This window comes from Varroa jacobsoni, unplaced genomic scaffold, assembly GCF_002532875.2.
Source record: "Varroa jacobsoni isolate VJ856 unplaced genomic scaffold, vjacob_1.0 scaffold_155, whole genome shotgun sequence".
Lineage (NCBI taxonomy): Eukaryota > Metazoa > Arthropoda > Arachnida > Mesostigmata > Varroidae > Varroa > Varroa jacobsoni.
In genome coordinates this window covers 82469-110047 of record NW_019213057.1, presented here as the reverse complement: position 1 = coordinate 110047, position 27579 = coordinate 82469, and the positions used below count along the sequence as shown (strand labels likewise).

Here is a 27579-nt window from a genome sequence, read left to right as displayed (position 1 = left end):
AAAATTGCGGAATAGTTACGTCTTTTAAAAATTACCGGAGTCATCAAATAGCGATATAAAGCTTATTGGTGCTCTCCAACTTTAACCCGTCTAAGCTAACCGCCGTTAGCTTAGAAAATAAGAATGGTCAGTGTCTGAGTATAGACGGGTATGATACTAATGATTAATAATAGCGACTGAAAGTGGGACTATTATGTTATTCTCAAGTCCTAAAACCGTGTCCAGTAGCCCATTATAGCGCGCCAAAAAGTCCTGCTTGACGAGCCCTTTTTGATTCAAAGGCAATTTGTCCACCTTAGCGAAAGTAACTCCCGCGTTGCAACGTCGGCGCAAAGAAGAATTATTGACATCGAGTGTAACAAAATGAAAGCCATGTTGGCTTTATCAAAGATTCTCTAAACCGTTATACAATGTATAACTAATATAGTATAATAGACGACACCAATAGGTTACGCTCTACCTAGAAGAAACTTCCATGCATGCATACGCCTTTACCTCTACAGAGGGCAGAGTTACCATGTTAAATGGTATACATATATACGAAAACATAGAAATTTTGTAAATTATTCCTTGGGCTACGCCACCCTAAAAGAGCAAACACTAAGTAATTTCGGGAAAGCTCAGTATCATTGCCGACAGCCAAATGCAAGAATGAGTGAATGGCGGTTTATAAAATTTAAATCAGTCAAAGACAAAATTAATCGTTGTAGAGCACGAATCACCGCAGTTTTCAAGATCAAAGTGAAAAGCTCTTTTTTTTTTTCTTCTAATTAAATTAATAACAATAATATTTTAATTTTACAACAGCTCATGAATTTCGTACATCTTAAAAAATTCTCTCAACCATTTTTGCGCGCTTTACGGGCTCATCTTTTTTAAGTAAAACTTCAGAGTTACAACTCAAAAACTCTTATCGACCTATCACTAACAACATCAAGCGGATTCGCAATGTAACTGAAGGTATCTGATCCTTTAGTTTATGACACGTTTCATGACAATATTTAACATGTCAGTAAGAGTACATTACAGTACAGTAAAAAAAACATTAGGGTATGCGCTTACGTTTTAATTATAATAAAGCTTGGCAAATTTTTATTAATACCTTTGTTTGCGATTCAGTATAGTGTGGTTCCATATCAACATAGTCTTGAAGGCGTGGACTGTTACGTTGGGAATATTTGCTAACAGATATTTGCCGAAAAATTGACGGCTGACGAAGAAAGAGCCTTCGTCTTTCTTTATTCTCTGCCTAAAAGCCTCTATTTCAAACGATTCTCTCGATCGACCACTCGAACGGGTTGTTCCTGTTTCCGCCTCACCTTTCTCTCCTCAGTGCGAGAGGTGTGTGAGTAAACTGTCACGATTGACAACTTAATTACATGGCTGAAGCCGCTGGCTGTTTTATAGTGATGGATTTAGCTACGTGTGTCGTTAAAGGCCTACAACGGTTTAGTCGGTTCACTTGGGTGAACTACAAGTCAATCTTGGAACGCTGATTGATATCTCGCAAGTGTTCTCTGCTTCCATTACCGAGGGAAAGTAAAATCGAATATATAAATGAATCGGACTTATTTCCAAATTTTCACTGCGATCAAGGCGTTTGTGGTTTCGATGGTACGCTAAACAAATCGCGCGTAATAATCAGATTCTTTCCCAGAAGTTCTACTTCGGTACCCTAAATAATCCTAAGAGGAAAAGTTAAACCAATAATACGTAACGCTTTCAAAAAGTTCAATTAATATGGATTAATTATGCGTCGGACAATTATTTTTGTACTACGCTAGACATACATCTTTCAGGATAGGTACAGTACCTTTTTTCAACTATTTCGTTTAGACATCTGTGAAGCGCCCATATACTAATAACAGGTTCCATAAGCCTAACTCATTTACCTCAAGGAAAAAACTAAGTTGTAGAAGAAAGAACGTTTTCCTTGAAATCAACAACAGGTTCCGTAGTTCTTGTGGCACTTGGGTTCGTTCTTGCACCATTATTCCTCTGAAAAAAATTGACTTTTGAAATTCCAGAAAGAAAGCATTACATCTAACTAACTAATTAAAGTAACATTCTGACAGTTTCTTCTTTTTGTTATTATACGACGTAACATGTTCGAAAATAATTATTTAATTGTTAGTTTAGTTGAATTGTGGTCAAGGAGAAAACAATGACAAAGGATTTACTGGTGCGTATTGCATGTAGAAGTACGTAGGCATAGATTTGTTTTCGTTTATCAAGTTCGTAGAACTTACATATTATTATATAATAGTATTATCAATTAGTTTTAGCCTCATGGACGCTGAAGAAGTTCGACGAATACTTGGTTCATTGACGCTGCCTTGTTAGGACAGCTAGAATCGACAACGCATTTAAAATAAGTAAGACTGATTGAACACCAGAGCATTGTCGCCGATATGGAATATAAATGCGGTAGCTTTTCTTTTATGCATCAAGATATTAATCTAAATTGAGCAGGTACTCAAGATAGCTCAACGAAAACCATTCACATGTTTGCCCTTGTAAAAACCATTTTCTAGTGCGGGGTTAGTACAAATGTGCTCATTTATTTTTCCACTTTTAAGTCGACTTAACTAATTATAACATCTAGTACCATATTCGTTTTCGTAATACGTGCCTTACTTATATGAGAAGATTACTCTCTTGTTCCGATTAATTCAACGCCTACACATGATCATTATTATCCTTATAGACCGATAGGGGCATTATAGGCGTTAACTTTAAATTCGGATCAACCTGATTCTTTATCGCTTAATCTGCGGGTGCGTGCGTCTGCCCGACCTGTTTATTATACGTTAACTTGAACCATTTGTTGGCCACGTACGTTATTCTAGACGCCCTGGTCGCTTTCTTATACTGTTGACGCCGCTATCGCCCCTCCCACAATGTTCATCATCACCGTTATTATTGTTATTTGGATGGCCGACATGAAAGGCAGCGAGGAACAGTAACAACGAGGACAGCTATGATGACTGTAGTGATGGGGGTTTGTCGTCGAAAGGAGCCCCTCATCACGGTTGCTGCTACTAACATCAACTGCCGCGGAAACACAACCATTATCGCTATCACCAACCATATTTAAATGAATGGAAAATAGAAAAGGGGGAAGAAGAAAAGTAGATGTAAATAGCAAGTGATTGAATAGTACTACTAACTGTAAGCGGATAGTCGTGCAGACTATGCGACCGCTGATAGGAAGGTCGGTCTGACTACTGAATGAAGTCCTTTGAGGGTCATCATGCCCATTATCGTCGTCATGATAATGCTGATCGTGAGGAAAAGAAAAAAGGACGAGGACGGTGACCCTACACTTAGCTAACGGTAATAATAACAATGAGACGAAGCAGTAGCTGAGGGTTGACCGCTAAACGGGCTTTGCAAGTCCAGCTAAAATGGTGACAACAATAGCGACAATGGCGCCACGAACGGCCGTAACAATCGCAATGATGCCTGGCCATTGTTAGGCGCGGGAACGGGAGTATCCGACGGTCCATCCGTCATTCTATGGTTAGTCTATCCTTTCTCGTTTGGTCTGCTATGGCCAATGGGAAAACAAGAGCTGTAAAGATATGACTGCTGCTGTTAAGAATCACGATATTGACAATTATTATCGATGACATTTGCTATCTTAAATTAAATATTCTTTTAATTAGTCATAGTATCGACGAAATTGTGTTAGTGTTACAGAAGTGGACTAGTTTATGTCGCGTCCTATTTTACTTGTCTCAATCGCTGCAATAATAGCATTCTAAAAAATTGCGCGACAGCATTTTTTTCGTATTTGGTAACTAGATGTTGGAAAATCTGGATTTGAAAAACACTGCTTGAGAATATTATACGATTTAAAAACGGATATCATCATAAAAATACACTGCCAGAGGTGAGTTCGTGTCGTATGAGGCTACACAAATGCTTATTATTATTATTCATTTAAACGGAGTGCTATATGTTGCAGCAGTTGGCACCAGACTGTCTCTACATTGCTATTTCGCATACACAGATGACCTAAAAATACACGTACCTTCCTGGTTACCTTATACAGTTAATATAAGGCGGCAACGTTAGTTTGTACATGTCGTTAACGTACGCATAATGATCTATCTTTGCAACGTACACAGTCTTTTCGTAGTTTTGGCGGAATATTTTTTACGTGGGTAAATTCAGTGTTCAGGCTTCGTTATTGTCTGCGTTTTGACACATTTGCAACCATTCTGCCTTCCAAACATCTTCATCCAAAGCATCCGTGTCACAATATTCACGACGAGGTTTCCACGCGAGTTCTTACAGAGATCATATCAATCCCCTAAATAGTGTGTATTATCAGAGTATAAGTTACTGCTAAACAGGGCTCTGTAATGGTGATTGCAAGTGGCCGTTAGAAACGTTATCTTCAGCGAAACTTCTGCGGTATTAACATAACGCAGATCACTTCGTTGTTGCTATTGCGATGATTGTATACATCTTCAACGTTGTGCACGCAATTTGTGTTTGATGACAGCCAGCCATGTTTGTGATGGCGACCTACATACCCACACAAATATAACGCTGTACTTTGTAATAATATTGTCCATTGTCTCTGTTACACTGAGTTGAAAGGTCGCTAAGAAGAAACATGGACGAAGCCGCAACGGCATCCTGACCAATACACACACTTACGAATGGTGAGAAAACGAAACACTCGTCCCATTATCTTCCGATGATGAATAGCTTTCTAGTAATTACCATAGCATTGAAAATATCGTAGGAAAAAGCTAAACTTGACATCAGATGTCCTCTTCTTCGCATGAGCTTGCGGCAAAGTGGATACAAAGCATTACGTTAGAGTAACGAAAAATCTGCCCCAGCGAGAGCAATTGGTCGCATTGGTGAAACAGGGCTCTCGTCCGTGCAAGCGAATACCTTCCGCGTCACCGTAGCGCTTTTAATCGACGTTAGCAACGATTTCGTTTTTACGCTGGCTATTGAGCAGCAATAGAGCAGAACCACTAGGTTAACGTATAAGGCGACACGAAAGTACTTCTTAAACGTAATAAATCACATATTCTAGTATAAAAATGACTGGTTCTTCTAGCCAACGACGAGGTTAAACCGTGTCATTACCGGCTTGGCTTTTTAGTGTTTACCTTTGTGAATCGCCCGCTGATTATTACAACAATCGACAGCCTTATATTATCAGATTGATTTTGTGTCACTCGGCCATCTTTGTAGCTTAACTAGTGCTTACTCTTAACCACCTCGTTATTCCGAGAACTTGTTCACTCTGCAAGCCGACAAAGGATTTTTCGTATATCGCCTTGCTTGAAGATAAACGTGCTTTTCAAACATAGAATAAAATTAGGTCTATAAGAAACACATATACACTTGTAGGAAATAGTAACTAAATTTTACCGGCTCATCTCCTCGGTACAATATTTTTTGTTAATGTTCAAATAAGTATAATGTTGGAGCTGAGCAAGAATCTATCCACTGCATAGCCATAGACGTAATGGGACGTTTCGATTTATTCCAATATTTGCACCGCTTAATTTCGACATTTATCGCTCTCACGGATAGCGTTACTTCGAGAAACCTCACTCGGCTTTACTTTGCTGGGCTCGTAATGGGACATTAAATGGCGCGCTATTCAAAAATAATCATAATAACTAATTAACTGCAGTCGATCCGAAACGCGCAACAAATGGCTAGGATCGTGTTTTAGCTTTTTGAGACGATACCTATTTTATCGCATGGATTACTATTTCTTCTAAAAAATATTAAAAGCAAATAAATCTGAAAAGAAATGTATACATGTTGCAGGCCTGCTTGAGGGATACAAACGTCCAACATATTTGAATTAATTACGTACTGGTTGATTCACTTCGAGAAAGAAGGCCAGTGTCAGATCTAGTAGTTCTTTTGAAGTTTTGCCTTCGAGATGGGTCCAGACATTTCAAGCGGGTCGAACATATCTAGGTGTCTAAGCTAGCTCTGTATATATACATATACAATATATTGATGAACAAAACAAAACAATGTAAAATTCATTCCGACCTTGAAATTTCCTGTAAAGAATAAACACTGTTTCGCTTAACCTTTAAAGTAGGCCTTCCCAGAAAAACAGATTTCCGAAGCCGGTCGTAATCTATGTCATAGTCAGAAGTGGGACCAGAACTTTTCGATTATATGTGCAAAACGCCTGCCGCCCGTTGAAAGATGACTTAAGTAACATACGTTGGTTTCGAATCGAAAGTAGCGTTTTGCAGGCGACTTAAAAATGCACGAATATGAGTACAACAACCGACGATGTTAAGGGCCCAATCGTCGAAGTCGTTTAAACCATAATTACTAAGAGATATACCTACTATTGTCATCGTATTATTCTCACAAGCTTTACTTTTACTGACAGCGCCTAAACGAAATAGATCTAGTCCAAGTTATGGAAAAGTAAAATATGAACAAAGTTGCTCCTCTTAATATTACGTAGTTTGCAGGAAACGAAGTATATCTATGGCGGTGCAAACATGTGCAGCATCAGAATGCAGAGTGACGGCGCTTAAGTTACTGGGCATTATCAGCGAATACATTTTAAAGAACAAAGACGATCTTCCCTGTTCATGTTGATCATTGCCTGGCGTATGCGAGAAGACAATAAAAACGCAACACTGCTTACGGCATCGTTAGTGCTTTGAAAATCACTTAAAGGCTTGACGTTGTTGGGCGCGATGAACACGCATCACGGCATTGTATGTACTTGAAAGTAAGAGAAGACTGTCGTACGGCAGATTATCACCGTGGGAAAAAAGCTATACCGGAATCCGCTACGGAGTAGGCGATCTGGAGGCAGAAAGGGAGAACAGGACAGAAAATCGGCCAATACGATCACAGCGACATGAACGACAACGCTACCGCTATAGACAGAAAGGAACAAACAAGCGCACGTCGTTGAACGACCTGTGTTGAATGAACGTGGAATCATATTATTGGTTAGATCGTTGGTACGCTGCTGATGATACAATGGCGCACGTCGAGTTTCCACCGATCTATACAAACGTGACATCTAGTGACTCAAAGAGGCAAGCTACACAGCTAGAGAGGAGTTTGTTGTTTCGTGGAAATGACCATTGAGGGTCATTCGTAGGAATTCTTTGCAAAGAATAATCAACACAGCCGATGGCAACAACCGTTGCTGGGATACCATCGAATAAGTTGTTGCAACATAGACAGTGGATAACGAGAATAGTAGCTACGACAAGACGCTAACGTTAACCGCGCCTCCTGTATCTCTGATAACTCATCAATAATCATCCCTGCCCCTCTAAGTGATGGACATTCACAGATGTTACATAAAAATGCTTTGGATATCCGAAGTCCGTACACTTGAGGGGTTGCACCATGCCATAGGTGGAACGGAGTGCGTGGGACCTGTCCTTCTCTGAATATATATATATATATATATATATTACTACAGTTACTATTACTGCTGTTGTCGATTGCAGAGTACAGCGGCCGTCATTTCCGTCATCTTCGCGTGCACGTTGGCCCTTACCTGCGGCACTGGGATGTAAACTAACATAATTCTTGTCGTGTGAAACTCGACGGCGAAACTGTATGGTCAGTTGTTCAGTTCTATGATGATAGCGAACAGATAGCTCATAGATCTCTATTGAGTAGATCATCAGTCAGTGTTATTTATACTAGTATAGTAGAAATCTCCGAAAATGCAGCCTTGCAACTCTTTGCTCATCTAGTGGAAAAACAAGGCTATTTCCGCTTGCCTGCAAATGGTAAGTTGTTGCCTAACTGGAATGGTGGAAGTGTCATTTCATCTCTCCATGTAAATATTGCTTTGTATACTGTACCTCCTTATTGTATAGTAAAACTTTACAACCATGAACAATTGTGATAAAAAAAAAACTACGTGCAATCAATGTTGAATCAATTGAACGTGTTGGTAACTTCAAGTGACCTACCGTGGGCACAAGATCCTTTTATCCAGTACGCAACACCCTCCTCGACCGGTAGATAATCATCTGCGGTTGGCTGCAATCGCAAACAAATTTACCGGTAGGATAATAATAACCCTGTAGTAAAGTAAGATAAACCTCGATATGTTTAAGTAAAATTACGAGCAATGCAAAGCGACTATGACCTAAAAATACATAAATCTCTGATTTCCTAACACGCTAGAAATTAGCGCTATTAGGCTGCAGATCTCTATCAATTGGTCCTCTAAATTAGTTAAAACAATTCCCTAATTCTTATGATTTGATTCTTCTTATTACGGCAACTGCTACCGCTCCATAATAATATAATGGCTGTAAACCTTTTCTATAAATACAATTTAGCGTAAATAAGTGGTTTATGTTTGTATCCGCAAACATGGCCTCAAAGTCTAACACCCATCAGAATGTATCAAACAAAGGATAAATACTCCAACTAGTAGCCATCTAAATTTACTAGCCCTGACTTGTGTTCGCCTTGGCAAGCGAAGTATTTAGATTGCTCAAATAAAAGTACTTTCAGCAAAAGGTTAACATTTAAAAACGCTCTTAGATGAAACCAAGTTTTTTTGCGGAAAATTATCGTTGACTTCGTGCACACTTAACAATGGACAGTTTCTTTTCCAAACAAGCAATAAGCGCTGTAAGAGAAGAAGTGATAGGTCGGTGGTTAGTTCGTTAATGTGGCCGCCGCCGCCGCCGGCTTTGTTATCATTTAGTCAAATATCGCAGGACACAACGCCGACGACGATGATAATGGTATTAAGGTTTCCGACCGTGCGACGGAAGATGCTTTGCGAGTGCATTGTACGTTATTTATAAAAATGATCATACAGCGTGACGCGGAGCTATCTTTTTTGCGGATCCAGCTTACATCGTCTTAGTTACGATTCTTTTAAAAATGTCAGCGGTCCATGAGCTAACTTAATTAGGCCACAGTAACAAGAATATTCAACGCCGTTAATGTTATCTATTTGCTCAGTTTTAGACTGGCTGTGGAATAATTTCTTACAGTTAAAAAAAATAAGGGCTTAAAAATTTCTGATGAGCTTGTCTCCTTGGTTGTGCCTGTCGTTTATGTCGACAGTCTGCTTTGTTCACATCAGCACATATCTTTGTCTCTGAATGGAGTACTTCAGCGAATTACTTCTATGAATTTTATCATTACCATAAAACTATATATACAGTTGTCTCTGCTTGTAGCACCTTACTTTCACAGCTGTGACTAGGGGAAAAATAATTGCGTCGTCTTTTGTGTGCTGTCCTGAATTACGTCGCACTAGAAACGAGTACGACAGTGCGTCCGGGTAGGTACGTTGCAGCAAGTAACCTATGTGCCACATTTTGTAACATATAACACTGAAGGAAGTCAATCAAGTCAAGACCGACAAAAGCCTTTGATAAAAATAATATTTGCTCGACATCTCGAGCATTAAAACCACGTATTCACTTAGTTATGCACGACGGAAATGATATGATCGAAACTTTTCTCCACGTTGGGTAAGCTTGCCTTAAGAAGCTACCGCTCGATTTCGTTTTTCTTTCATTGTAGCTGCAGGTAAGAAGAAGTTAACACGCCGTCTGGTGATAAACGCGATAACGAGTGCGGTTTGCGACAATGGTACACTATATTTTCAAGCGACATTTGTCCTTTATGAAAACCTAGTACTAAGATAGGGAATCGGCCGTGGTGACTCTTTGCAACTGTCGCACAGAATATAGACGACGCTTCTCTCCAACGCCAATAACGCTGAGACGGTTCATTAAGAAAGTCGAATAGGCTGGCAAATTCGCAAACGGAGTGAGGCCAGAGAGACCATAAACCACGCGAGCAAATTACAACAACGACGAATAGTCTGGATGACGATTTGACGACCTCAATATGACGACACGTCCAACAGTTTGGTCTATTGGCAAGTGCTCCGGGACCCAATTTGAAGCAATGTTTATCCGTACAAAGTCGACTCTATTATTGAAGATTCAGTGCTATTACAAGCGTCGTTTCTTCGCTGATCACATACTGAAGTGCGATGCATGCGCTATCAACTTTTTTTGATTACCATGAATATTACCTGAACAGCTAAATGAATAAACAAAATTGTCACACTTGGGATTAGATAGCTAGAGATTGAGTGTCACAGACCGCCTTAGTCATCAAAAGTCTTGCAGGGCCAAGGTACCTATGGACCGTTTCCGTTCGAAAATAAAAAAAAAAACTGAAAACCTTTTTGGCAATCGAAGAAAGGGTATTGGATGTAGGCAAATTTTTTTGTTCAAAAAATGGAAGAACTTGCCACGTTGTACAAGAAACGATCAATCTGCCTGAATCCATGTTCTTAAGTCAGCTGCCCTTGACGCACGATAGCGACATCCGAGTTTTCGTCCCGCTTTTGCAGTCTGACTCGTCTCCACTTCTTCTATATGGAAGGTGGAAGACATAAAATAATAGTTTCCACAATTCGACGCACAGGGGATTCGTGAAGTGATAGGTTGATGAAATTGATGCTAAACAACTGATTTAAAATTGTGAACGAATTATGTAAGCGATATCTATGAATGTGCGAATTAAGCCCCCAGAGGTGGGGTAACGTAAGGGTAGAAACGCGCGCACACGAGACTCGCCTTCGTTTTCAAATCCGAGAACACCGAATTCCCCCCACGATACCCATAGCTTATAATTAGATTACTTAAACAAAAGAAAGCCTGTTGTAAGGATCATTCGACATTTCTGCCAGTAGAAAATCGCAGTAGCGGCTCTTACTCTAATATTTCTGATGAGAATTATAAATGTGAGATTGAAAAACAAACTATTCAGTCGTGAATAGCACTCCTTCTAATGGCTTTCAGATGAGCTTGCTCCATATCGTAATTTCTTTTAAACTGTCTGTTGAGGCTACTCATACACAATCGAGTTCTTTTTTCGATTTCAAAGTTCGATTTTGAAAACATTTGTCCTTGTCAAAGTCACTTGCAGTAGGCCTATACTTGCATCCAGATATGTTGAGCTTTGTCTCTCTGAGAGATCGAAGCGCTCATAGGATCCAAACTTTAACCGTTTTATGGAGCTTGTTTGTCACTCTAAGTAAGTATCCTTACAGTTTGGTGGCTTTTGCAAAAAAAAAAAAAAAAAAAAAAATAAAAGTATTGCAGTGTAATATAGCACTTTAGCAAATTTTTATTTTTCTACCTTTACGATTACCTAAACACCCTCAGCGTAACGTATGTTGCTGCTAATCTTTGCGTGCCTTTAGGACACTATTACACAGGCGAAAATCCACAATACTATGAGTTGTAAAAAAAACAAGCTCCGAGTTCACCGCGCAGCGAAATCCATAAATGCCGTAAACGTTCGCTAGCTTTAACTATCTAGAAAGGCGTAAATAGTATTTATCAGTTCTTATTTCGATCAAAAAAAGCGTGTTTCATCTCTGTACTTTTCTGTCAAGGCTACCACAACAAAGCCGGCGAGATAAATTTACGTTCTAAAACGATGCAGAAGAAATCAGTGTAATAAATTCTCGAATATTATATTGTATCAAGGAAATTATCGGCGACACGTTACGTATATGTGCAGTAACAGGCAGAAAGAAAACCGCAATAAAAGTATTTTTATTAGTATTTTTGTCATGTTTAAAAGCAACGCAGCTATTTTAAATAAAAACGCGAGGGGAAAAACCATTTCTGGCTGTATACAGGTTCTCTTTGTGGACACGTGCCTATCATGACAAATATTCAAGCACTGTATTTTATAGGGCAATAATGCTCCGGTGATGGCCGAGGCGGTAGCGAAACTAATGTTATCCGCCAGTTTGGTATGATTCGCGTGTTTTTATCTGAACACGGGCGCAAAATGTCTTCCCGGAAGTATTTCTCACAACGAAGATATTAATAATAGAGTTTGGAAAAGAAGGATATTTACTATAAGAGACAAAACGCGTCTTTGTGCTACTAACGCCAATGGAGGAACACATATGGAGACCGTGTGACTATTAGGTCGAGCGCCCCCACCTTAGGACTTTCTTTATAGTTGCAGATTCCAAAGGATCCCAAAGCCGAACGCGATGAGGCGCTCTAGGTACTCAACGCACAGCCAAGAACTAAAAACTATTGTTGTATTAAAATGAAATAATCAACGTTTAAATCCTTATCACAGGAATAGCGAATTTTTTAAAAGCCGAACTTTATTTGTCTGAAAATTAGAAGAATGCAAGACATATAACACATATTGAAGATCAAATGGCTGTTTTATTGACATGAATTAAGAATCTTTAGCAACGGCACCTCGTAACATCATTAATTAGCTATTTAGACAAAATGCCACAATTTTTAAATATTAACAAATAAGAACAACAGCACGAACTGTATTTCCAATGGTTATTGGAGATCAAGCAAAGTATTACTCACGAAATCATGGAAAAATGCATTAGACTTCCAAACGTATTCCCGCTACAACGGTAACTATCATATGCGAAATACATTGAATAAATGTTTCGGGCCTTATGACCAATGCCACTGCTAACTAGCCACTGCTTCAGATGGCCGGCCCCTTCCAGCCTGGAACAAAACGAATCTGTGCCAGGCTTCGAACTTCGACCATTACGTGCTTCTATGTTTTGTGGATAAACACGTCACCACTATACTGTCACGGGGACGCCATGGTGTGCATTAACAGCATGTAATGAGTGCGACGTAATATAATGAAAACGTAAAGTTCAGTGATTGTTCATTAGTAAGTGATCGTAACACGCTTCTTCAGTTGCCTTCCACGCAAAAGTATAATAATAGCGCAGCACTATCAAACGCAAACAGGTATGCAAAAGGGAAGTAACCGAAAAAATGTCGATTCCAAGGAACTAACTACAGGAAGCCAAGGTGGAATTTAACAAAGCTCGACAGAATAGAAAATCAGTTGCGGCTGTTAGGATTATTGTTACTATTGTGTTAGCAGTGTCCTGCGAAGTGCCTTTGTTGCGTTTTTGCCAGCCTTCCCACGGTGCCACCACTTGTTTCGACTTTCTTACAGCTAGTACGGTATCTCCGCTGGCATCAACAGCATACGACGCCGACAACAACAACAAAAACGCTTACTGATTCCAATCATTGGTCTACTGTCTTACTATTGTAATTGTCATTCTTTGCCGAAGCTGGCTACAGTGGCAGTCGCTTGCTTTCCCACCATCATGGCTACGTAGCCATGCAAAGACAGAGTACTTCCCCGGAACGCGCTATACTGCTGCAGTATAATGGTAAAAAAGCATCAGCAGTCTGCTTTTTCTTATATAGACTCATCTTCAATCCGTGATGCTTCTCTTATTTTTGAAGCAATTGTGTATGCGGATGAACAGAAAATGGAAAAAAGGTCAACGACGTACTCGCGAAGACATTGCCACACATCTATGAGCGATCTCTAATTTGAATAGCCACTCGTTAGCGCGACTGTCTTAAGGCAGCTTGACATTTTCGGGACAGCTGATACCATGCCCCCATCGCAAGTCAGAAACTTTTCAGTTGGCGAAACGCTTCTTCGCAACAGTCCGTTACGCAAAACATGGCATGAGACCCCTACTCAAGGATCCGATTTGTAACTGTAGCCAGAAACTCTGATCGGCGGCTGAAATGAGCATAGTTAACACATCATCACAACGATATATAAGCTTAACGCTTTACAACAAGCGACATATGCTCTGTTTTAATGCTCGTAATTGCTCCCGTCAGGTGCAATTCAGGAGCAACAGTAGTAAACAGGCCGCATTCATGTTACCCAAAAATCAAGACAGCATTCAACAAGGTTTTGAACATGTAAAATATAATATAAATGCAGTAAATAATCAATACAGGAATTTTTCACTCCCACATTTATTATTAATTATTAAGGTAGAGCTTTTTTCCTTAGTTCAGTCACATATAAGGACGCTCGAAAGAACCATTCAGAAATTTATGTTAGATTCCCATCAATAGCCCTAGTTATTCTGATATGAGTGTGTACCCAATTATTAAATTACGTTTTTCACCGTTATAATTATAATATAATATAATATAACCGATAATGGTAAATATTGTCTATAGTAGTACTTGATGTATGTGAATTAGTTATAATGATAGCCATATTTACATTAAATGTTACTTCGGGGTATTCCCTTTTATCTAATAATTTGTCTTAGAACTGTTTTGTTCTGCAAGGACTCTTGTATGTCTTTAGTCCCTGCCGCAGTGGAACTTAAAAATTATTTTTAGGCTAGCAGATTAAAGTACGTACTTTAGGCCATTCCATCAGACGGTTGTACAAAGACAGTACACCACAACGTGTTTCTGGGACTTGAGGACGCCCATTAATCTATCACGGGAGCTCTACCAAGCTGGCTAGCTATTATAGATCGATCGATGTACCAAGCGCGCAATTATATGCAAAGGTATCGATATATTAGTGTCTCGAATATTTTATATATTACAAAAACATGCTGTATTTAGTTACTTGTGTATCCGTACGGCCGTCATACACTGCTCAGATAGCTGAAAGCCACAACAGAACCTTTCTTGAAGTAGAAGTGGAGAATACTTTCATTTTTGAGCCTAGGCTATCTCATATGCCTTTAGGAGCCAGGTAAACACGGGCCCATGGATTTTTATTACGCAGTAGATAAAAACAAAAAAAACGATAACATATAATATTGTAATGCTGCAATAAAAGCAACGTCATATCGTTATTGTGGTCTTATCTTCGGCCAAAAGCATGTAAAGTGTACATTTTTTTCTTGCAGCTTTGACCTGTATCTCTCTCGCTGTCCCCTGGTTCGTTAAAGATCAGCTTAGTTGCATCCTAACGTTGCACTGCGGAGCCATTATCGTCGAATGAACATCTCGGATCACAACTATATGTTAACTAGCTCTAGCAGAAAATAACTTATATAAATGATAACTTGCTCAAAGAAAAACTCCTAACTCTAAAAGCAGACACTTCACCTTTTCGAGGGTTGATGACACCTACCATCCCTTCAGTACATCACTTCGAGTTATCGAAGTAATAACCATATGGCAGCAACTATCGTTGCAACACTAGTAAGCTATGATTGAATACCTTACAATGAAACAGCTTTGATATCGATTTAAAAACGTGCGTGGATGGTAGCAGTTAAACGAAATCTTCGTATCAATTTACGTATGAGGTAAGAAGAAAGATATGTTTATTGTGGATACGAAACCAACAAAGGGGTTTTAAGTTCAAGGCCAATAATAAGAAAAATTTCTTCCTTATCTATCCATCCATCCATCCAAAAATAGGTTCTGCAGGCAACAGGCTAAGGCAGACTTGCATGCTCATCTCGCAATGGCGATCATCGTACAAGTTAAAATTTTGAGTACTGACACTTATTAAATTTATTGACGCTGATTTATAACGTATCTTTTGTCTGCTTCTCAGAAACCATTGAAAAAATCTAATAAAAGCTTATGCAAAACCCTGCGCCGTCTTACTTCACAGAAAGTCATAATAACAACAACTGTTGAATGTTCAGTAAAAGGTTGCGAACTCCTGTTTCACCATTTCGTCTATCCAAGTTCAGGTGGTTAGCTGATATTTTTTGTTTTTCTTGACTTACATTAAGAATAATTACATTTCAAACTCTTCACATGATGGATAACACATCTACAGCCACCCATCGCCTAGCCAACCATATAGTAAATAGGGAAATATACAGCGACGAATCACAGTATTTGATCATCTGGGCATGAGTCCGAAGCCGGCTGTGAACTAGAGGTAATACTATTTAAATCAGACAGCAGCGTCTGCTGGTTTGCACAAGCAGAGTAAAGTGGAAAAAAAAAAACCCAGAATTTACTAAGTACAATACTGCGTAGAACATCAATGCAGTGTTTTTTTTTATAATAGTGAAATGATTCAACGTTCTTTTCTGCACCATCGCTCCAAGTAAGTGTACCAAATTTTGATTGAGAGTAAAAATATTCAAATGATTCCAACTAGCTAGATTACAGCGCAATAGTGTGAAGCTGAAAGAAAGTTCTTCGTGCTATTCTAACGGTCATTCAATTAAACGTTTTTTTAATTTTTTTTTTCTTAATGCATCTTTTCTCCGTTTGCACACTGTAAAACAATACTCCATTTTCACTTCACCAATGGGTTCCGTTCAATCGCTACTATTATCAACAGTAAGTTTTCTCTACCAAGTTTCTACGTGTCGAATAGTTTTCATCCAGGCGCCATTATGTGCATAATTCTATTCCTTAACAACTTTATTGTTTGTCCAGCGCATTTGTCTAGCGCTGAAAGAAACCCTAGCGAATGGCGGCTCAAGCGTCTTTCGTTTAGAAAAAGGCGTGTGACATTCTATAATCCCGTATTGAGTCGGCCCCCTGATCAACAGCGGCGGGCACCATCGGGCAAACGACTTTGTAGATCGTTGCAAAATAGAACTTGTATGTCTACGAAGCATTTTGCGTTTAGTTTCGAGCGTTCATATGTACGCACTATGGATTTGGCAAGCTTGACTTCCATGCAGTTCGCCAGTAACTTACTCTATACACGATATGTTTCGCCAGCGGCCAGATCTGATGTATGAGCTCCGGCAAACGCGTCGCGCACACTCGCTCGTATCTGAAAGATGCGTTCTAAAGCCACAATTTCTGTATGCATATTGTGTTTTTGTTGCCTACGCCGTTTTCATGACCGCTAACACAAGCAGTTAGTTCTGTATGGCGTAGGAGACAGCTCTTCAAAGAGAGGTATGTTCAGTGGGTGGAGCGAGGTGGCCTATCATAATCGGGTGTATTCGAGCTACTTATGACTTATATTATTGACTTGTTCCATAAAACTAACCTCCACTATGATTTAGCTTGAAAACGCGAAGGCAACGTGAAAACATGCGAAAATGGGCACAGGTCACAGTGGGAAAAGTGCCCGACAGTGGATATTAACTTAACAACGTATCCGACTGGCTCAAAAGCCGTTAACGTGTAGGACCACTCAAGGCTGCCTAGCCACGAAGCTGGACACAAAAAGAGAACGCGCAGACTCAAGACCAAGCACTAAATAGCTGGACTTTAAGCTAGCTTTTTGGCACCACTGCTGCCCGGCCGAAAGTTTCCAATACCCAGTGCTCAAGATGACCCAGAGGAGACGCAGACGAGCTGCTTTACAGTCTAATAGTGTACAGAATATGATTACGTTGGCACCTGTAGCTAGCGCAAAACATTGCATGAATAGTCCAAGACAAATTCAGCTGTTATGCGACGGTATGCTGGCATTTTTCAAATATAAATATATTTCAGTATGACCATTCCTGAGCGTGTTGCCAATCGACTGGTATAAGTAAACACAGGGAATGGCTGCATGCAGTTCAGAACAAATTATATTGGAAACAGAAACTTTTCCATACTCATACGAAAATATATGTGTATATGAAAACGTACCGTTTAACTTGTCCTTCACCGAATACGAAACAGCCTGCAGGTTGCAGACAAAGTACATATGTAATTTACTGTAGTAGTAGAAATAAAGAACCGCTCTGCTGCCTTCACTCGTTCTATTGTGCATCACTCGCCACATCCTCATCGGCTGTGACGATCTCTATTCGATTTCTTCAGCCAGTCAAGATAACAGGATATGTATAATCTATGAAGCTAATTTCAGTTGTTTATGATCGCCTCCAGCAGCAGACAATTAAAAACTGGCCACCGCATCCGACCACAAAATCTTCACTTGGTCCGTGGGGCTATTGCCAACAGGATTCTTCTTCGTCACAGCACAATCAGCAGACATCCAATGGGATATTTGCTTGTCCTATGTTGTTTATGTTCATGCGCATGACCGAACATGTTAAATCGTCGTCACTCTTTAAACTTACTTCACACACGTGTGCTACCATATGCAGGTCGCTACAGATGTCAAGATCGTTTGAAATTTTATTACCATACAAGATGCAATATATTTATTTACAGGCTCAACGTGTGTGTGAATGTTTGTATTCTTGTATGGTTGAAAATCATTTAGATAGAATCTCTCCCTCTCCCATTTTGTATGTACGATAGCACGCATAAAATAGCAGTTTTTTTTTTTTTTTTATCAAAATGTTTCAGAGAGCTGTGGTTGTAATAATACTTTTACTCCTATTTCGTCTAAATACCTGCGTGGGTTTCAGCATTAAAAAATCGACATATAATCGCCATACTAATAGACAGGGTCTCATAGTGCCATCTGCATCCGGTCAGCGGGGCACTAACGAAACGGTAATGCGCTCTGGCCTCAAGGAGAGAGGAGCTGTGACCCTGCTGGCTATATATAGAAACAACGGGCGGAGGTAGCTATGCGACTGAGTGCGTGCCCAGTTTGTCTCACAATATTATATAACTCTGACCTATGGCACGTAGAGGAGGGTTAGGTGTTCTCGCAAATAACTAAGCGACACTTTCTTTTGTTAAATGTTAAACTTATATAAACGCACAAACAAATAGATGTGACTCGCATGAAGCGCAATCAATATAATAGTTGAGCAGAATTGTGCACACTATTTAATTTGAATATTCTCTAAAATATAGTGTATGAAGTATTTAGAAGACTGTTATAGCGAAATAGAAAAACATGCCTCCACCTAGCCCAATGTTTGGGTAAAGATACGTTACCATCCAGTATATATTCAAATTAAGATTTACTTATCGTAGTTCTTATTGATCGATAACATGCCTTGATTTGCAAAATTTAGATAGTACGGGTAACTGTCGCCATCTCCTTAATGATAGAGCTTTCATATACCTATTGGGAGCTTAACAAACTAAGGAGCGTACAAATAAGAAAAGTTAAACTGAGATGCTAACACATATTAACGGCAGACCTCAAGTGCTCTATCTTCTTCGTGTCATAAATCGCAACAGGGAAGATACCGATTTTCGATTTATTCATTATGTAGGGTACTACATGTCTATGATGTGGTAATGATTTTGACATATAGATGCATGAAGCGGGTTAAAACGCTTGCCCCAAATGTTGACTGCCACGGCTGTGTCACCGCGGTTGACGGCGAATGCACTATGCAGACCAGGCTCTATACCTAGGCTGTTTGGCGGACACTGTGGGACAAGTACCTACTAAGCCCTGAACCGTCTCGTACTCTCGGGCCTTGGTGACACCAAAGTATCTCAACTCAGCGCCATCTTTTAAACGTTTTAGCTTAATTTAAAAAGAAAAAAATATATATATATACATATATATATATATATATAAACAAAATTAATCCAAAAATGCATACCACTGCAAAATAGAAGAGCATGCAGTTGGGCTGAGATTGAATTACACATACATCACGATACATTATTGGCTGACAGGTATAAAAATTTCCAAGAAATAATTTAGAGCAAATAACGAAAAAAAAAAACATTTGCGTAACCTTGAAGACCAACCACTGATTTACACTCGGCTTCACTTTTGTGGAACCGTGGGACGAACGTACTACAGCTAAACGACCCTTCACATAGTACCAAGTTTGAAAAAACATTTACAGTGTCTCAATCCAAACCAGTTGAGTTTTTCCTATATATATATATATATATATATATATATATATATATATACGTGTAGTTTTACCTTCAATAGAAAACCAACTATGTATACGATGATGCTTCAAAGCTGAGCATGCTGAACTTCTAAACACTCCGCTAGATACGTAGGCAGGTTATTTCTTCTGGCAGCTTCTCAGGGCATATACGAAACGAAGCAGCCATATAATGTGTGAGTTGCATAGTATGACTAGGTATCAATGCGACAAAATTACTTATCCATTACCGAATCATTCTATATGTCACTTTTTTGTTGGTCACCAAGCAAAGATGAAATAATCAATTCAACATGTTCTACGATGATGTTTAAATGGCCTATAATCTAGTTACGAAGATCCCCTGTTCAACGATGATTCTTCGAGCTTTGCTGGTAGATACGACATGCATGCATGCACGTGTGTGTGTATATGCTGCTATATTCGGTCGATGGTCTGAGCCCTTGTGGAGCCACGACGAACACTCGTCACGGAAAGCACCCGTCTAACAGATGTGATCTCGAAAGTTGCTCATGTACGTCAGCCCCCATCGTCTCTCAGACGAAAAAGAAGGTCAAAACGACAGATGCCATATGTAAGCAGGACTGCCGTCTCTACAGTTTTCCTTTTTCTTTGAGCGCCTTTTTATCAGAGGAGTCTGCACTCGTCATACACAAACAAGCAAACCCACTAGCTACTCGCTTTCTCATTTGGAGATTTCCCGCCATACTTAGAAGACGGCTTCTCTTAAAGTGGACAATGAGCTAGAAGGACTCTTTGTTTGAAGCTGGTGTCGATACGAGTCCACGGCTGTGAGTGGGATCGTACATGTATGCAGGTTGTTTCCAATTCTAAACCTACGCATCCATCCATTGTAAGCTTGGAGTATGCCATCACAATCCGGAAGTCCTGTTTTCTATTTCGAGGATTCGACATCCATTTGGTCCCAATATGTACACGATGTCTAAGTAGCCTCTTTATTTGGAACGTCATCCAACTGAGAAGGAAACCATGTAGTCAGGAGCCGTCCGCAACCTCTATGTGGATTCTTAAGCTAGAATGTCGCTTGAATGCCTTTTCTGTTGGCCCTAATAACGACCAAGCATGCCCATCTTCTCGTTTACTCTGGGTTGGAGGGAATTTTTCTAGCTTCTCGGAATTATACCAAATGAACGAGTTGAATAGGAAACAACGGGACAGTACCCGTAATGCATGCCTAAACAAAATGGATATGAGTTTTGATAAAGTGTAGAAAAAAAAAAGTCTGAGAATACAGCGTTTGCAGACTAACTGCTATTCAGAGAAAAAAACCTTTGGAATGAAAACAGAATCGGTTATACATACTGAAATACCGACGACGCAACTAACTTAAATGTGACATTATCTTATACTTTCGTTATTCAAAACGTACGGTATCTATCTAGCAGGCATATATTTTTCTCTGTTAATGAATTATTCAAGCACTGCGCATGATAGCATTGATCGAATTTCACAGCTCATTGTAAAAATCCATTTAGCAATGTATGTGGGGTTGAGACATTAACCGGGCAGTATTTCCAATCAATATTCAACCTGTACCTAATTAACATTAGAGTTCTCATACTGCGGTAACCAGAGCGGGAAGACTTGGCATGTTTCGAGTTGAGAACATAATAAGCCAAAAAGACATAGCTTGTTACGACATAACACTGTTATTCTATAAACCTATTTTCTGCAGTGTGATAATGGTCACCAGGTGCTTTTGTCTTGTTTCAATGCTCAGTGAGAGAGTAATCGTTATAATATATCTTCACCGCCACGTAGCTAGCCGCTAGAATAAATAAACAACCCCCTTTTGACGGACAGCAGTGCGCCGCCAATGACGATCGTTGTGGTGCAGCAGCGACTGTTCCTTAACGAATAATCGTTTGTGATGCCTCGCTGTCATCACATTGATGATAATGGCAGTGATCATAAACAGTGCATTTCTAATTCTGTTCGAGGCACGAGCGTGACCGGCAGTTCGCGTGTCTGTCTATGTTTATCGAACGCATGCGGCCTGTATAGATATTCTCTGCAGTGTCAAGAAAAGTAACACAGCAATGTCGCTGGCCGATTTGAACCGCAAACGTAACACGAAAATCGTTGTCAGTCATTATAAACATAAAAGCAGCAGCGCATTTGTCGCCAACCATACTTTTAATAACAACAACGAAAACATCGATGGCTTTGAAGAACATACAGTCTCAGTAAAACAAACATTCCTCCTCGCTTAAACCAAACGAGTACCGGATTATCCTTTATGTAGGTATATGTCTAAAATCCCTTAAATGGGCTAAAATAAGATTTGCATTTCTAGCAAGACTATGAGCATAGGTCGCTAGCAAGAACTTTGCATTTTTGAGGACCGTAAAGTTCGTATGCTATGGCCAAGTGTGCACTGAGGAAACGTTACAAAAATGCGTTTGAATTTTCTTTATATAATTCACTTAGTGTGTCACTAAAGTTAGCTTTACCAATGAAGGTGATGCGTACAGCATGATTATATTAACAAAAGCGAGCGCAAGTCTAATCTGTAAACACAGTTAAGATGCGCTGCTTTTATTTCGATCTTATCACAAACAATCGTATCTATCGATTCTTGTGACAAAAAAAAGAAAGACCTCCTAGGTTGAGAAGATAGAACGCTTTCAAAAAAATCTTTCCAAGGAAATCATGACGAGAACATGAATATTACGTCTACAAGTTTCTGTTGAAATCAATTTTTCTCAGCTAAACCACGCGCGACAGCGAAATAGAGCTCTATGCTCTATGATAAATGCTGGCAGAATTTTTCCAACAAAGAAGAGTTTTACTTCGGGGAAACTTACAGGTACTTTGACTCAGAAATGCATGACGAGTATTTTAATACGAATCATCTACGTATAAATGTTGTCGCACGGTGTTGTATATACGCAGACGTCTACCCTGCGACTCGGACAGAAATCAATGCCTGTTGTCAAAATGAGTCGTGTGCTTTTTGAATACTTCCAATGATGCATCCCCAGAGAGTTAGCCCAGTCAGTACGAATTCTCTCAACTACAGCATTTTTGCAATTTGCTCAAACATTTCCCTTAATAAAATACGTTTTATTATACCTTTTATGAATAAAACCTAGAAAAATGGTATGTTAGGAGCCACTGTGAAGTGGACGAATCAGGCTGCTTATGGAATAATGTGATGGGTATGAATTCGAGCCATTAAAACCTGGAGGAACGTGAAATGTTTAAAATTAAAAAAAGAAAAATCTAGTTTTATTGCTGATATGCACGGAGAGTCAGTAAGTATTCGTCATTAAAATAGCGGCCAATACGTTCTTTGAAGCCACAGAATTGTCAGAAACTAATATCTATATTTTTATTAAATTTGATGCCTCTTAACGTAAATTGCTTTAACCTGAACCTGCAATAGCAATACGAGATCTCACTAATTGAGAGTAGACAAAGTACTCCATTACCCTGGTTGTGGTGGGCTTAGCACGACCATTTTCAGCAGTGCTGGCTTCCCCGTCAAACTTTGGATTTGACTTACCTAACACGACCGTTATTGTTGGCTTGTTGTCGAGAGAGCAGACTTTTTTTTTGCCATTATGTAGCTGCTAACCGATTGATTGTATGTAGTAGGTATCTTGTATTAAAAAATTATCCCAATATCAATAGCTCGCCGTAGAATAAATTATGACGGCGATAACAGTTCTCTATTCTCCATATATTTTTATCAGTTTCAGTCGGCTGATTTTATTTCCTCTTCATCTGGACGGTGGGCAAGAGCACATAACGCTGCCAGCAAAATTTGAACTCAACGCCTCACAACGTTAGGGCACCAGCTGTTTCCACAAATAGCATTAACGCCATGCTTGTATCCTTTACTCACTTTTGCTCTGCTGCTTTGTTGGCCACTAACGCGATCAGACGCACTGGATACAAATACAAGACCAAAAAGTTGACTAATTACCTCAAATGCAATCACTATCTACTAGTATTGGATTCATCAACAAACTACTAATTTTAGTATCCCTCTTTATGTTTTTATTTTCCTAATTTTGTCGTTTGTTGCCATTTTACCTCTTCATCTACTTCTACTAGGCCTTCGTTTTTTCTCCTATTTGGCTATTGTTTACCAGTTCTTTCTCACCGATTTCGCTACTCCAATGGCCATCCTCCGTTTTCGGTCTTCAGATTCGTCGGTCATCATTCTCGTATTTTCCCACGCTGCATCAGTGTCTATTCTCCGATAGCTTGCGCACCAACAACCATACCATCATCCTACATACAATGAACGCGTCTTGAGAAACAGCAAACGAAAAGTTTCTAAAAAGGAGCAACGAAGAAGTCGCTGCTGCTGCTGCTGCTGCTGCTGCTGCTAGTGATACTCATAACGATAGCATTCATAATAGTAATATTTGTAAAAGTGGCGCTGATGATAATGGCGCTAATGCAATGGGAAGATCACCGAAGTGAGAAGACGCTGATGGAACTGTAAAGCCAAAATGTAACCGTGTTACAATTCCGTTGAGCAGAGTTCGAAGGCTTTGTGCCTCGAATCGTCCAGTAAGCTTATCGCTTGCAGAATAGAAATCCTTGCGAGATGTATTGTATTCAATATTCGCTAGAGGAAATGTTTTTTCGTTCAAGAACTTTTCGTTCGGCTGGTGCTAAGCGCCACTTGAACCGTATTAGATGATCGCATACATTTCTACGAATATCGTATATACAATTATAATAATCATTTTGCTTTTATTTAGTCAGTTTTTGCAGTGTGTGTCGTTCGCGGGACGTAGCGCAACAATTTCTTGTTTCTTCCTGTTAGGGACAGTGAATAGAAAATGCATATACTATCGTTTATGTTGCTATCTTTATGGCGGGCTCTTCGTAAAATGGATGTATGCCAATTTACGTACTGACCTCAAACGACGCTTGGTCAGTAGAAACGGTACGATGAGCTTCGTTCACAAATGTATTGTTGACTGATATATATATATATATATATATACACATAATCCACACGTCTATTGCAATAGGAAACAGCTTAACGTGCTGCGCGCTTTTTTTAAATAATACTAAAGATATATCGGCTTAAATAAGCTTCTATCTAATGAAATCTACTAATTTCATCACTCAACCATAATAAGTATTACACTTTAATCATACTTGAAATAATTAACACGACTTGATTTCGTGTTGTTTATTTGGAACAACGAACGCCATTGCTTCATGAAAATACATAGATTTACGTTTACTTTTGTCAAGCGTCTTGTGAGAACAACGAATCAATTCACTCCACTCAATACATTTCGCCAGCAGGTAAAGCAGATCACTCAGCAATATTGGTGGTGTAAGATATGTGCACGTGGCCAGCACTTACACATGTCTTACATATGGGAGTCTCATACGAAAACGAAAACTTTCGTCGACAAAAAACGACGACGACGGAGCTGAAATTGAGGATGAACCGCCTAGTGTACCAATGTATCTAACATGTTTACTATTACACCGGTCGCTCGCTCTCAAATCCATCTTCCATAAAATACTCGTCTCTCCTTTCCGTTGTTCCATCTGTCCCCGCTTTCAAGGTCTCGCAGATGTTCATTTGTCGATGAAGCCGTTTATTAGCAGCTCGCTCAAAAAATAAGCCTAGACTGTCAAGGCACAATATGGAATACGTTATATTTCGAAACACAATCTTTAGCCTGTTACACGCCATCCACCACACGTACGGCTTCAATTGAAGTCCAACGAAAAAAATTTTATAGGTTTCGTATACGAATGTATTCGGTGCCTGTTGGAAAAAGTAACTAAGTGCGCAATTTATTTTTTCATGCTAGCGCACTAATCAGATCCTGTGGTATTCCAATATTAGACTCACAAATCAACGTGGTAAGTTTTCCCCTCAGTTCGGTTTGTGTAAGTTCGTGTAATTGTTGAGGTCTCTGGTCTGATAATGACCATTACGAAAGCAGCGCTTCGTTTCCCATTTCCACCGTTCGTTATGTTAATCTCGCTATCTTAGCATACTAGTTCCATAGGAAGGAATCAATATGGCAAAGCTACGTTTGTTCACTAAACTGTAGGTGTGGTCTCGCTCGTTGTCCACTGGCGACCGTAAAACGCATAGAATCGCCTTTAGCCGCTTGTTTCTTGAACCATCATATTATGGTTATTTTTCTTGAAACAGCGTTCCGAAGGTCCACTCGCATGTTCGCAGGCTTTAAGTTGACAAACCCCTTGTGTTGTGTCTAGTCACTTTTGGTTTTGGGTTTAGTGTTTTCAGTTAGCATCAAGACTATAAATAAACAGAACCTCGCCCGCTAATCGAAGAACTTCTTCTAGGAACATCACGGTCACCTTAGCGATTGTTTTGTACTGCGCACGATTTTGTGGTTACCGGTAATCCTCAATGCATTGTCATGGCATGGAAAACAACCGGTGATTTTATATAGAAATACTCGTTACTGGCAAAAGGTAAGTTGCACGGTTCTTACATTCAGTGCGACAGATGAGAGGGTTCAGCTGCTATTGTTTCTCCACGAGACGACTTGATGCGTCCACGCCATTGAGGGACACGCAGCCGTTGTTGGGTCGCGGCTTAATGCTGTGAACAAATTCTGGTCCCACTGTAGAACGTAACTGTCAAATGTGCACTGTGTGTTCGTAGCACCAATCGGGCAGTATGATAGTTTTTGCTTGCCCCTGTATCACAGGAGGTATTACTGGCTTCCTAGTGAGTCTCGTACACAGTCACATTTTCTTGCTTAGTATATAAGCGCAACAGCACAGCGCTATCTTCAACGATCTATTTTACAGTTAGATATGAAGCTGTTTAGGGTAACCGTTCCATTCTTTTCTCTCAGGCTGAACTTGCCTTCCGTTGTCTCTGTGGTCGCTTACCTCCCTGCTGTCCTACCGAAGTCTTCATCATTGTTGATTATGTCGCCACCAGCCCTACTATCGTCACTCACTCGCTCAGTCAGAAGGCAGCGAAAAAAAGAGTCGCCCGCTGGTTCTTGCCTCCGACCCTTAGTAGCACGGTAGACGTAATGGGCGTCAGTTGCTCGTCATTATCATCATCGGTCTGGGAGACGAACCGCGTTTTATCGCGAAAACTCGCGGAAAATTCAGAAGCGGTGCAGAGGTCGCAGGACATGGTCAGTGAGTGGTATATATATATATAGGTAGATAGATAGGTTCAGCTTGTCGCCTCTTGACGAACGGGCGGCGCAGGTTTATCGGCAATGACGATTAGATAGTGACAGCAGAGAAAGCAGTCGCGAGTGTGTGATCAATCCTCGTTTACAGGAAGAAACTTATCTATTCAAGTGCCACCAACGACAACAGCCCACGTAACTGTGGTTATCGTCTCTCTCATTTGGAATGAGAAAAGGTTGTGGCAGCCATTAATCTCTCCATATAAAGGGCAATCAAGTTGAAAGAATGGATCGAAGCGAACTTCGAAACGCCTGCAGTGGACCAGGCAGCACTTACTGTTAATGCGTTTTGATTATTTTGACGCTTTTCGCCGTCTGGACTACTGAACCGGCCACGAAAAAGGGAATATCCAGCCTATATTTCGATAATTTACTTGCTAATACTGCTGTGTTCTGTTCTTCCAGTATCGTCACAGTTCCTCCACCAACTTTAGTAAGTGTTGCACTTATAGCTGTGGCGCCTATTGTGGCAGTTGGAACTACCGTAGGGGCGGTGTCGAAAGGAGGCACGCTGACCTGTGCAACAATGCACTAAATGGCTATCCAACTGGTCGGAGTCAGGGATGAAGTCGTTTCGCCACTTTGTTGAAATTACAGTTTTCTGCAACAGTATTTGACAGCTACAAATTGGTCGGTGAATGAAGATGGTCAGATAGAGCTTCCTTGATTATTCTCTAGCTATATCAGAAAAAGATTAGAAAGAACTAGAATAGGCCATAAAGTGTAACTATAGAAATGACGATAAATGGTACATTTGTGTACGCAAGCGTGAATAGTTTACAGTTAATTATGGCAATTGAATTACAATGTAGCTACTATGTAATG

At 39.9% G+C, this 27579-nt stretch overlaps 1 protein-coding gene across 4 annotated transcripts in view; it reads right to left on the bottom strand.

Annotated features, from left to right (window-relative positions):
- Positions 1-27579, bottom strand: part of LOC111270033 (fasciclin-2) — a 44032-nt gene that overhangs the window by 11751 nt on the left and 4702 nt on the right. For 2 of the 4 annotated variants that reach the window (XR_015314822.1, XM_022850032.2), the window contains exon 2: positions 7965-8034. The exons of 1 other annotated variant lie outside the window; for it this stretch is intronic. The gene's annotated coding sequence lies outside the window, so the exon portion shown is untranslated. Of the gene's footprint in view, positions 1-7964; positions 8035-9205; positions 9549-27579 lie in introns of those variants that run through there. One more of the 4 variants, XM_086972339.1, reaches the window with a different exon arrangement.